Raw genomic sequence first — 12,491 nt, forward strand, 5'->3', positions numbered from 1 at the left:
ACAAAGTCCGTAGAATTACAATGTGAAATGGAGTATGCAACAACTTTAAATTACAGGGGTTGTGGCGACAACCATCTACGGTATTACAATTCAGTGCAGCGAGAGCCTCACAAGCCCATCTTAGTATTAGGCATGTTTTATCTCGCAAAAAAAAAAGTATTAGGCATGTTTGTCATGAGTAGAAGAAAATGTGACTACCTTCGTCAATGATGGCAAATAGAAGAAATATCATCACGGATGATTCATTGGAACGAGCGAGTTTTCGCTTCTCCCGGTGCAACGCACGGACACTTTTGCTAGTAATATATAATAGAATCACGTCCTGCTTAATATGGACAGCAAACCCTTTGGCGCCCAAAAAAGCTCTCCATACGGCCCAAAAGTTTGACTAGCTGTGGATGGGGTAGAGCATGCGCGTCTGCCACTAGCCCACTATCCATATGCGTTTCAGAATCACAATATGAACAGGTTCGATGCATGTGTCCGCTGCAATACAGCCCGAGAGAGCCACTTGATACATGCGGGCTACCTTCCTTGTCATCACCACATACAAAGCTCCGTTGCTTCCAAGAAAAGGGAACCTTGGCGTCTACTAGGATCCCCAGTTGAGTGAAAAAGTTCAGACAAACCACACTATATGAGCAGCTTGGTGAGCATACGAGCAGGAGCAGCACAATGGCCACCACACCCATTTCCCTTCTCCTCCTAGTTCTATCAGCCATTTCTGTAGCTGGTAGCGCCCCTTCTTCTCCCAACGGCAATGGCAGCGACACAGACCTTGCCGCTCTGCTGGATTTCAAAGCCCAGCTCTCCGACCCTCTTGGTGTCCTTGCCGGCAACTGGACAACCAGTACATCATTCTGCCATTGGGTCGGCATCTCATGCAGCCGCCGTAGGCAGCGCGTCACTGCTCTGTCGCTGCCGGATACACCCCTCTATGGACCGATCACACCTCACCTCGGTAACCTCTCTTCCTCTCTGTCCTCAATCTCAACAACACCAATATTACGGGCTTTATCCCACATGATTTTGGCAGACTACATCGCCTCAAGTTCCTGCAACTTGGCTTGAATGGCCTGTCAGGTAGCATCCCTCCCACCATTGGAAACCTCACGGGGCTTCAACATCTTGATCTAAAGTTGAACCTTCTCTCCGGTCCAATCCCGCTAGAGCTACAGAACCTGCACAATCTTGCATACATAAATCTCGCGCGAAACGACATTAGCGGCTCTATACCCACCAGCATATTTAACAACACCCCTATGCTAACCTTCATAAACTTCGACAACAACAGCCTGTCAGGATTAATACCATCCTGCATTGGCTCCTTGCCGGTGCTCCAGTACCTCCGTATGAACTACAATCTTCTCACCGGCCAAGTGCCAACGGCCATTTTCAACATGTCTAAACTTCAGACTCTCTATCTCACCCATAACTACTTAACTGGTACTTTCCCTGGCAACGAGAGTTTCAGTCTCCCGATGCTGCAAGTTTTCAGCATGGGAAAGAACAATTTCACAGGGCAGATTCCGTTGGGCCTCGCATCTTGTCAGCACCTCCAAGCTATTTCCTTGTCCATTAATTCATTTGAAGGTCTTGTGCCAACATGGCTAGGCAAGTTGACTCGTCTCTTTTGGCTTTCCATAGGGGAGATGGGCCTTTTGGTCCAATCCCTACTACACTTAGCAACCTCACTTCGCTGAATGTCCTTGACCTGGGATCCAACAAGCTAACAGGAGCCATCCCAACAGAACTCGGCCAGTTGACTGAATTGTCAGAGTTGAATCTTTCAGACAATGAGCTAACAGGACCCTTTCCTACTTCTCTTGACAACCTAACTGAGTTAGCAATATTACTGTTGGACAAAAACATGTTGGTTGGATCAGTACCTAGGTATATTGGTACCATGAACTCTTTGGTAGACCTTGATATTTCAACAAACTACCTATATGGGGATCTCAGCTTCTTGTCTGATTTTTCCAATCTTCCGAATCTCCAGTATCTTAGCGTCATGTGGAATAATTTCACTGGTAACCTCCCTAACTGTGTAGGGAATCTATCAACCCAGCTGCAAACTTTTTTAGCACGTAGAAACAGGTTAGTTGGAGAGCTTCCAACTACAATTTCAAATTTAACTAGCCTGATTGTCCTTGATCTTTCAGGAAACCAACTTGAGAGTGCAATTCCACAGTCCATCATGATGATGAAAAATCTACAATGGCTTGATCTCCATGATAATAACTTGTTCGGCTCCATCCCATCTCAGATTGCCATGCTAAATAATCTAGCCCATGTCTCTCTCAACGACAACAAATTGTCTGGCTCAATACCAGAAGATATCGGTAACCTCAGCAAGTTAGAAACTCTCATCTTATCTGGAAACCAGTTAACTTCAACTTTGCCGCCAAGTTTGTTTCATATTGATAGCCTACTAAGCCTAGAACTATATGAAAACTCTTTGAACGGTTCACTGCCATTTGATATAGGCCATCTGAAACAAATTATTACCATGGATCTATCTACCAATCACTTTGTTGGTCGGTTCCCAGATTCGATTGGACAACTCCAAATGTTAACTGCTTTGGACCTATCACAAAATTCCTTCTCTGATTCAATTCCAAACTCTTTCAACAAACTAACCAGCTTGAAAAGTTTGGACCTATCCAATAATAATCTCTCTGGTACAATCCCAAATTACATGGCCAATTTTACCCTCCTCACTTCTTTGAACCTATCTTTTAATAATCTGGAAGGTCAGATACCCAATGGAGGGATCTTCTCAAACATTACCTTACTGTCCTTGATGGGGAACTCCGGTCTTTGTGGTGCTTTACGCTTAGGGTTTTCAACATGTCACTCAAAGAAAACTAAAGGTGGCGTGCTGAAACTTTTAGTCCCTACCATCATCATAGTGATCGGTGTTGTAGCTTCCTGCATATATGTAATGATAAGAAAGAAAAGTAAGAATCAACAAGGTGTTTCTGCCGGCGTGGTTGACCTGACAAGTCATCCTTTGGTTTCCTATCATGAGCTCGCTCGTGCTACAAATAACTTCAGTGAGAGCTACCAGCTCGGGTCTGGAAGCTTTGGAAAAGTTTTTAAGGGACAGCTAAACAACGGTTTGGTGGTTGCAATAAAAGTCCTGAACATGCAGCTGGAGCAAGGCATGAGAAGCTTCGATGCCGAGTGCCATGTGCTCCGTATGGCGCGGCATCGCAACCTGATAAGGATACTCAACACATGTTCTAACCTGGACTTCAGAGCACTAGTACTTCCATACATGCCCAATGGCACATTGGACGCTCTCTTGCACTGCTCTGAAAGCACAAGGCACTTGGGGTTATTCGAGAGGCTAGGCATCATGCTCGATGTGGCAATGGCGATGGAGTATCTGCACCATGACCACTACGAGGTGGTCTTGCACTGTGACTTGAAGCCCAGCAATGTGTTGTTTGATGAGGACATGACGGCACATGTAGCAGACTTCGGCATCGCAAGGTTGCTACTATGCGACGATACCTCTGTGATCGCTATGAGCATGCTAGGCACACTTGGATACATGGCACCAGGTACTTGACTAGTGTTTCCAATTAAACTTTCTCTACCTTTGGTCCTTATAAAGCCAACGAGTAATTATGATTAATCTGCCATGTTTTGATTTCCTGTTTGTGTAATCCATATGCAGAGTACGGGACTCTTGGAAAAGCATCACGAAAGAGCGACATGTTCAGCTACGGCATTATGCTCCTGGAAGTTTTCACTAGAAGGAGACCCACCGATGCAATTTTCGTCGGAAATCTAACCTTGAGGCGGTGGGTTTTAGAAGCGTTCCCTGCTGAGCTTGCCCACATTGTGGATGACGACCTACTGCGAGGACCTTCTTCCAGTTGCAACTTGGAAGTATTTCTTGTGCCAATATTCGAGCTGGGTTTGGTCTGCACCAGCGACTCTCCTGATCAAAGGATGACGATGACAGATGTGGTCGTGAAGCTGAGAAAAATCAAAGCGGAGTATACTAAATGGGGTGCAACCCAATGATCGATCAGTTTCTCCTGGGCGTGGATGTGTCTTTTCTTCTTCCTGTTAAGAACAATATCAGCATGTACAAAGCACTCACCTAATTCTGCAGTTATGTGTTCTCTTGTTAAATGCTTTTATGAGTTCTCTTGTCAAAGGCTTTTGGGCATAAAGTGGAACCTTTGGTAATAGTATTATTTTTTTAAGTTTTTGCACTGTTAAACATAGAGTGAGTTGCTACTTCTTGTAGATAGCTAGGGAACGTATCACCTGAAAATGGACTACTTCCTGCAAATCTGCAAATTCCGGTCCATGTCGTCGGATTTGTTTCAAACGGTCAGATCTCATGTCCTGGTTCCACCACCATGCAGTTTGTAGAAAACCCCCTTACACATCTATTATCTGCCTCTTCTATCCCCGTCCCCTTGTGTCGGTACAGCAGGAGCAAACAGAATCGTGAAATCCCCTTTCTTCATCTCCCTGCTCCCCATTCCCCATCCGAGATCGAGCGGGATAGCTCCATGGCTACGGCGCCCCAAACGGGTTGGTCCAGCACGCCACTGCCCATCTACGTCCTTGCTCGCACGCAGCTCCAAGCCCCATTTCTCCGCGTCGATCTGCGCGCCGCCAGGATCTTGCTCGACGCCGTTCAAAGCTTTGTTCTTGTGCCGCCCGAGCTCCCTTGGTCCTCAACGCCACTGCCTTCTACCTAGATGCACCCAGTTTAGGAAGCAGGAGGTCCATTTGCATCGAGCACCAAGACACTCACAGTTCAAGTGGAGCACCTGAATCTATGGTTACTTATTTCAGTTCGTACCTGGGACTACGACGAGGTAAGTTTAATTTTCTGGCATTCCTGCTTAATTAAGTCAAATAAAGCATACTTGTGTGTACCTTCTGAACATATGGTGCAGTAACAAATTCCACATGAGTTTTTAGTTTATTAGTCTCTACAAGGAGAGTCATCTTCGATAAGTTTGCACCACTACCAGATGATAATAGATCAACATTATTTTGATCCCACATTTTTAGTTTATTAGTCTCTACAAGGAGAGTCATCTTAAGCCTTCATGTTATCTTTCTTTTGACTTCAAAAGGATACTTGCCTTCTTATAGTACATGCTACAAAATATTTATATTCTTTTTGTAATTTACACAGATTATTTCCTGAAATTTAAAGGATTTTCCCACTACCCTCTTATTGGCATCTCATTAAACTTGTGCATTTTATCTGCAGAAATTTGAAGCAGATGCCACCGCGAGATAGCTATTCTATTGTCGGATTCAAAATATGTATTTATAATCTAGAATTTATGTATTAGTTGACATTTCTAGAACTTGTCCAAATGCAAAGCTTTGTACCCGCCACCTGATGTTTGTGCTATGCTAAATTGACCCACATGATGGTTTCAGAATAAAGCATGCGTGTGCTGGAGACGTGCTGCTTAATTGATGCTTGTGTTGAAGATTTATTCATTTTGTAAGATTGCTTTAGCATTTCTCTGAATGAATTTTATAGTTTGATTATTTATTTCTCCATCGACTGAAATATTTAAATGTGAGACAACAAACTAGTACTATTTTTTTTAAAAAAGTGTATACACTGTAATCATGTACGTACAAACTCATGATTAGTTAATATTGTGGAAGAAAAAGAAAAACCAGTTCAGTTTGTACAGCCAAAAATTCACAGACAACGAATTTGTCCAAGTATCTTGTAGTGCATATGTGGCACATGAAGGCCGTAAATGGTCCAGGAATGTGGAACAAGAACTGTACCAGGGGACCTCATAATATCGGAGTAACATTTGTCCAGGGTCTCTATGCAAACCGTAACTTGTGACTGCGGGCGGTTTTCTGTAAAATAACCAGGACGAGGCTTCTGAGACATCTGGATCGCTGGTACAGGATCTAACGGTCGAGAAAGGAAATTTGCAGATTTCCAGGATCTATTCATTTCCACCAGATACGCCCCCTAGATAGCTATGTAATTTCTCTTGCTTTTGTTCGTACGTCTATTCTATTCACATTCTGCTGTAAAACACAACAGTTCACGTAGCTGGCAGTACTGATGGCTGGTTTGGTTTACAATTCCTTTCAACGACGGCATTTAATTAGGAAATTGAACAACAAAATAGAAATTAGTTCACGCTCAGTCGATGAGATTGAGGGTAACCCTGAGCCTACTGAAGTACGATTCCTTTCAATGACTGCATTTAATTAAGCAATTTAACAACAAAATCACCTAAGTTGGCACAAGCTGTGTAGGCGAAGGACACAAACACAACTCATGAATCTACTGTTGCAAAATGGAAGTCAGCTCACTGCAAACAATGAGATAGTACTATAGTAGTGATCAAGACTAAGGGCATCAGCGTCCGTTTGCATCTACCGGGCAAAGTGATCGGGCCGTCCGCGGCGACGCAAACCTGGCCCAAATATGCGCCGAGTTTCGTCTCCGCGGACGCCTGCGTTGTCGCGGAAAGTGTCCGCGTTCGGTGCATCCGGCCCGGTCGCAGTGACTAGGTAAGCAAAACATTATTTTTTTCATTACTATTGATTGGCCAAAAGGATCATCTTTACAGAGATGGTTAGTCGAGTTAACCTAAAACTACAATGGCCGTACCTACTCGTTGTCGCGCGGCCTACTACTAGCAGCCGGAGGGGCCGGTGCCGTCGTCGAAGCGGGAGCGCTCCACGCACTCCGCACGCTGCGCACGGCGGTGATCGGACATCTCGTCCTGCCGCCTGCGGCGTTCGAGGACCTCGGCCAGGAAGGAGTCCCACATGATTGTCCTGGCCATAGAGTTGGCCTCCGCCTTCGCCGCCACCGCCTGGGCCGCCGTCGCCTCCGCCTCCGCCGCCCCGCCGCGTCGTTCGCCTGGGCCGCCGCCTGCAACCTCACCAGCTGGGCGTGGAAGCGGGCCCTGTCCCTAGCCGCCTCCGCCACCGTTTCGTCTCTAGCGGCGATGGCGCCCGCCAGCTCCCGGTTCTGCTGCTCGACCCGCGCGGGAGAAGGTCCCCTCCGCTGGAGCGAGTCCAGGTCGGAGCACATGTACTCCCGAGCCATGGCGATCGCATAGTTGTGGGCTTCCTCCTCCGTCAACCAAGCCTAACGCATGGCGTCCCCAAGCAAGGGTCTCAAGGACGCGACCGTAACGAACTGGTCGCTGGCGCACTCGAAGCGGCCGGGTACTGGGGCGTCGTCGTCCGCGATGTCGTGGATGACGGCGTCCGCTGGTGGGGCTGCCATCGTTGCCCGCGCCTTCGCGAGCGCCGCCCTGGTGTCGGGAGCTCGGCCCTGGCGTTGGCGATCTCCGCCCTGATCGCCGCGAGGTGCCCTTGATAAGGGGTGGCCCGATCTTCTCAGTAAGCAACGGTGGTGATGATGATCACGGGATGAACACAACGGAGATACACGATGATGAAATGGATGATAACTTGTATGACACAACGAGATCCCTCGATTGGTCCCTGTCGCCAATGCAACAGCTCTCAACCCCGCAAGATATTCGCAACTCCACACACTTACGCACGTAGCCGCCGACCAAGAAGCGGTAAGTTGCAACCGTCTAATTCTCAATGGAACAGCATATCATACAAGACTTTCAGGGGTTTACACCAAATCAATGCAATATGGTGTAGAGATTCAATAGAGTTGCAAAGCAATCAACTATGAACTAGGGTTTATCTTAAACATGGTCTAAACCTAATTTGGGGGCGTCCTGGGCACTTATATAGGGGTTCAGGACGACCTCAGGTCGAAAAGATACATAGAAACCGATCCAGATCGGATCTGGTCGAGACAGACTCGGAGTCGGCCGGTCATATGGCCGGTCGACCGGGCCTGGGACCGGGCCATCCGGTTTCAACCGAGTCTGGCGCCGGGTGGGAACCGGGCTAAGGGTCCAGGCATACTAGATAGTGCCCGGCTGGCACAAGCGTGGCGTCCGGTCTGCGCCGGGCTGATCCGGCGTGGCGCCCGGTCGGATCGGGCCTGTGACCGGGCGCGCCGGCGTGGCGGCTGGTCTGACCGGACCTGATACCGGCCTGGACTTCTTCCTCCTTCACGCATGCCTCCCTCTCCTCCCTCGCGCGTCCATGGGATATCTTCATGTCCAGCTTCATGTCCAGCTCCATGTCCAGCTTCTTGTCCAACTGCTCCTCTCCTCCTCGTGTGATGCTTGCTCCCTCCTCATACCTGATCATACATAAGTAATAGGACTTACGCAAGTATAAAGTTCTCATCGATCAAAGTATCACTTAAGAACAAGTTCACTTCGTTGTTTGAGTAGCTTCGCACGAGCTCGTGTCATTGGTCCAATCTTGACTTCATTGGACTTGAGCTTCACAGCAAAGATCGTCTTCATCTTGTAATGACGGAGGTTGTAGTATAGTAGGGATGTCCTCATCATCTCCCCCTTCAAAAGGCGGCGACCTCGACGCTCCAAGGTCTTCTCCATCATATGATGTCAAATCAGCAACATTGAAAGAATTACTGACACCAAACTCATCAGTTGGAAGATCTATCGAGTATGCATTATCGTTGATCTTGGAAATCACTTTGTAAGGACCAGCACCACGAGGAAGCAAGTTGGACTTCCGCAGCCTTCGGAACCTATCCTTGCGAAAATGTACCCAGACCATATCACCAGGCTTGAACAGTATTGATACGTCTCAAACGTATCTATAATTTCTTATGTTCCATGCTACTTTTATGATGATACTCACATGTTTTATACACATTATATGTCATTATTATGCATTTTTCGGCACTAATTATTGACGAGATGCCGAAGAGCCGCTTGTCGTTTTCTCGCTGTTTTTGGTTTCGAAATCCTAGTAAGGAAATATTCTCGAAATTGGACGAAATCAACGCCCGTGGTCCTATTTTTCCACGAAGCTTCCGAAGACCGGAGAAGTAACGAAGTGGGGCCACGAGGTGGCCACACGCCGAGGCGGCGCGGCCTGGGCCCCGGTCGCGCGGCCCTCGTTGTGTGGGCCCCTCGTGACGCCCCTTGACCTCGCCCTTCCGCCTACTTAAAGCCTTCGTCGCGAAAACCCCAGCATCGAGAGCCACGATACGGAAAACCTTCCGAGACGCCGCCGCCGCCAATCCCATCTCGGGGATTCAGAGATCGCCTCCAAGCACCCCGCCGGAGAGGGGAATCATCTCCCGAGGTCTCTTCATCGCCATGATCGCCTCCGGATCGATGTGTGAGTAGTCCACCCCCGGACTATGGGTCCATAGCAGTAGCTAGATGGTCGTCTTCTCCTCATTGTGCTATCATGTTAGATCTTGTGAGCTGCCTATCATGATCAAGATCATCTATTTGTAATGCTACATGTTGTGTTTGTTGGGATCCGATGAATATTGAATACTATGTCAAGTTGATTATCAATCTATCATATATGTTATTTATGTTCTTGCATGCTCTCCGTTGCTAGTAGAGGCTCGGCCAAGTTGATACTTGTGACTCCAAGAGGGAGTATTTATGCTCGATAGTGGGTTCATGCCTCCATTAAATCTGGGACAGTGGATGTAAAGTTCTAAGGTTGTGGATGTGTCTGTTGCTACTAGGGATAAAACATCGATGCTTTGTCTAAGGATATTTGTGTTGATTACATTACGCACCATACTTAATGAAATTGTCTCGTTGTTTACAACTTAATACCGGAGGGGCTTCGGATGATAACCTCGAAGGTGGACTTTTTGGGCATAGATGCATGCTGGATAGCGGTCTATGTACTTTGTCGTAATGCCCCGATTAAATCTCATAGTACTCATCATGATATATGTATGTGCATTGTTATGCCTTCTTTATTTGTCAATTGCCCAACCGTAATTTGTTCACCCAACATCTCGTTTATCTTATGGGAGAGACACCACTAGTGAACTGTGGACCCCGGTCCTATTCTTTACATCTCGAAATACAATCTACTTCAATTGTTCTTTACCTGTTCTTCGCAAACAATCATCATCATCCACACTATACATCTAATCCTTTGTTTTCAAGCAAGCTTCGGTGAGATTGACAACCTCACCGTTACGTTGGGGCAAAGTACCGTGATTGTGTTGTGCAGTGTTCCACGTTGGCGCCGGAATCTCCGGTGTTGCGCCGCACTACACTCCGCCGCCATCAACCTTCAACGTGCTTCTTGGCTCCTACTCGGTTCGATAACCTTGGTTTCTTACCGAGGGAAAACTTGCCGCCGTGCGCATCATACCTTCCTCTTGGGGTTCCCAACGGACGTGCAATCAAGCTCTTTTTCTCGGCGCCGTTGCCGGGAACAAAGAAAAGTTACACCACAAAGATTTTCAACTCCCACGTCAACAGCTCTTTTTCTCGGCGCCGTTGTCGGGAGATCAAGACACGCCGCAAGGGGAGTCTCCACTTCCAATCTCTTTACTTTGTTTTTGTCTTGCTTTATTTTATTTACTACTTTGTTTGCTGCACTTAAACAAAACACAAAAAAATTAGTTGCTAGTTTTTCTTTATTTACTGTCTTGTTCTCTATATCGAAAACACAAAAAAATTAGTTACTTGCATTTACTTTATCTAGTTTGCTTTATTTACTACTGCTAAAATGGGTACTATTGAGAATACTAAGTTGTGTGACTTCACTGGCACAAATAATAATGATTTCCTATGCACACCTATTGCTCCACCTGCTACTACACCAGAATTCTTTGAAATTAAACCTGCTTTACTGAATCTTGTTATGAGAGAGCAATTTTCCGGTGTTAGTTCCGATGATGCTGCTGCCCATCTTAATAATTTTGTTGAACTATGTGAAATGCAAAAGTATAAGGATGTAGATGGTGACACTATAAAATTAAAATTGTTTCCTTTCTCCTTAAGAGGAAGAGCTAAAGATTGGTTGCTATCTCCGCCTAGAAATAGTATTGATTCATGGACTAAATGTAAGGATGCTTTTATTGGTAGATATTATCCTCCCGCTAAAATTATATCTTTGAGAAGTAGCATAATGAATTTCAAGCAATTAGATAATGAACATGTTGCTCAAGCATGGGAGAGAATGAAATCTTTGGTAAAGAATTGCCCTACCCATGGACTGACTACTTGGATGATCATCCAAACCTTTTATGCAGGATTGAATTTTTCTTCGCGGAACCTATTGGATTCAGCTGCTGGAGGTACCTTTATGTCCATTACTTTGGGGGCGGCAACAAAGCTTCTTGATAATATGATGATAAATTACTCCGAATGGCACACGGAAAGGGCTCCACAAGGTAAGAAGGTAAATTCCGTTGAAGAAACCTCCTCCTTGAGTGATAAGATTGATGCTATTATGTCTATGCTTGTGAATGGTAGATCTAATGTTGATCCTAATAATGTTCCTTTAGCTTCATTGGTTGCCCAAGAAGAACATTTTGATGTGAACTTCATTAAAAGTAATAATTTCAACAACAATGCTTATAGGAATAATTCTGGTAACAACTATAGGCCATATCCTTCTGCTAATGGTAATAGTTATGGTAATTCTTATGGGAATTATTACAACAATAATAGTAATGTACCCCCTGGTCTTGAAGCCATGCTTAAAGAATTTATTAGTACACAAACTGCTTTTAACAAATCTGTTGAAGAAAATCTTGATAAAATTGATATTCTTGCTTCTAAGGTTGATAGACTTGCCTCTGATGTTGATCTTTTAAAATTGAAAGTTATGCCTAATAAGGATATTGATAATAATATTGTTACTACAGCAAATGCCATCCAAGTTCGAATTAATGAGCATATTAGATTGATGGCTGAATTGCCTGCTAGGTGGGAAAGAGAAGAAAATGAAAAACTTGCTAAAGAGAATAATGTAGCTAAAGTTTGGACTATTACCACCACTAGTAATGATAATGCTTCACATGTTGCTACACCCCCTACCATCAATGGTAAAATAATTGGTATTGACAATGTTTCTACTCCTAGTGCAAAGCGTGCAAAATTGCCTGAAACTGCTAAAACTGCTGAAACTGCTTGTGATAAAACTGCTGAAATTTTTCAAAATGTTGGGGACAATGGTTCCATTGCTGTAGGACATCATGATTTAGACTTTGATGATTGTCACATCTCTGAAGTTATAAAGTTCTTACAAAAACTTGCCAAAAGTCCCAATGCTAGTGCTATAAATTTGGCCTTTACAAAACATATTACAAATGCTCTCATAAAAGCTAGAGAAGAGAAACTAAAACTTGAAACCTCTATTCCTAGGAAGTTGGAAGATGGTTGGGAGCCCATCATTAAGATGAGGGTCAATGATTTTGATTGTAATGCTTTATGTGATCTTGGTGCAAGTATTTCTGTTATGCCTAAGAAAATTTATGATATGCTTGACTTGCCACCATTGAAAAATTGTTATTTGGATGTTAATCTTGCTGATAATGCTATGAAGAAACCTTTGGGGAGGATTGATAATGTTCGTATTATGGTTAACAATAACCTTGTCCCCGTTGA

At 45.1% G+C, this 12,491-nt stretch overlaps 1 pseudogene; it reads left to right on the forward strand.

The window, feature by feature from the left end:
* The first annotated feature begins 675 nt into the window (after nt 1–675).
* LOC124663903 lies at nt 676–4,223 on the forward strand (annotated as a pseudogene).
* The last annotated feature ends 8,268 nt before the right edge of the window (nt 4,224–12,491 follow it).

The sequence above is a fragment of the Lolium rigidum genome, chromosome 6 (assembly GCF_022539505.1).
Source record: "Lolium rigidum isolate FL_2022 chromosome 6, APGP_CSIRO_Lrig_0.1, whole genome shotgun sequence".
NCBI lineage: Eukaryota > Viridiplantae > Streptophyta > Magnoliopsida > Poales > Poaceae > Lolium > Lolium rigidum.